The following is a 1,289-nucleotide window of genomic DNA, read 5'->3' as shown; positions in this document are numbered from 1 at the left end:
GTTTATGGTTAATAAACATACATAATTAGCAAAAATTCCCACATATTTGTCTTAATTATAGGAAAAGATTTTGATACAAAATTAATAAATTCTTTGAAAGTTTTAATAAAAACATAATAACTTTACATATATAGAGAATCGTTTAAATAAGTTATGAAACTTTTGACTAAATCTTTAATCAAGATTTATTTTATGGAAATTCATTATATAATATTCAACTTTTCAAATATAGAATGTTTATTAAAGCTATATATGTGAAATAATATCATGATGTATGTATATCTGTTTATGTACATAAATATACAAATTCATGACAAATACAATCACCTTTTGTAATCTTTAGAATATCATAGAGAAGAAAGGTAACTCGTCAAATTTTAATTTAACTATTTTCAATATTATAAGCTAATTTTTTTTGTTGAAGAAGACAACATTTATTTTCATATTAAAATTTCTTAATTCGAAAAATTATTTTGTTTTTAGTTTTCTTTTAATATTTTTTGGTTGAGATTGGAAGATAATTATTTTTTTTTTAAAAATGTTTTTTTACCAGAAACATAAATAATGGCAATTTAGAAGTTTTCATCTCTTCTATTACCTTTATTGATGGTTATTACTCTCGTTCTTTTGCCGATAATATCGGGTAAACTATTTATTTGTTAAGTACCAAAATATCTAAATATAATTTTTTTTGATTTATTTTAAAGTTTGATGATGTCTTTGACTTGTTGAGTCAAAGTTAGTAGACTCGGAATATTGCATGAGTATCGGTCATTACTATCATAAATATTAAATTATTATATCATGTACTTAAATTGTTACATATGTTATTGTTTATGAACATAACATAGAGAACTCAAGAGCATCCATGTCAAGATTAAAGATTAGACTGCAAAAGTAGAGATGTATGCAATGCAAAATGCTTATCACTAGGTTACGTCAAAGGGGGTTGATTGTGTAACATTTGCTTTTCCTATATGTTGTTGTAAAATCAATTTCGGATTTCAAGATGATTCTCCTACTTCTAATCCAATCCTTACAGACTAATCATTATGTAATATGTATTTAAAATTATATGAATAAAAATTATACATTCAGCTATAACTTATTTATTTTCTTTTTTTTGCACCAACTTGTTCACATTATCACCATAACTACATTGTTATATTAATTCTTTTAGTTTATCTTTTCCATTATGTTTATTACCTAAGTTTCAGTTTTTGGTTCAAACATCATGATCCTATTAAATAACCATATAAATAAAATTTGTGATATGATTTAGAACTGTC

The 1,289-nt window shown here is 23.2% G+C and overlaps 1 pseudogene across 1 annotated transcript; it reads left to right on the top strand.

Moving 5' to 3' along the window:
- Nucleotides 1-564: 564 nt before the first annotated feature.
- On the top strand, nucleotides 565-1,047 carry AT5G33070 (annotated as a pseudogene). The gene has a single exon.
- The last annotated feature ends 242 nt before the right edge of the window (nucleotides 1,048-1,289 follow it).

This window comes from Arabidopsis thaliana, chromosome 5 (assembly GCF_000001735.4).
Source record: "Arabidopsis thaliana chromosome 5, partial sequence".
Taxonomy (NCBI): Eukaryota; Viridiplantae; Streptophyta; class Magnoliopsida; order Brassicales; family Brassicaceae; genus Arabidopsis; species Arabidopsis thaliana.
The sequence above is the reverse complement of the archived record's forward strand: the minus strand, read 5'-3'. Positions and strand labels throughout refer to the sequence as shown.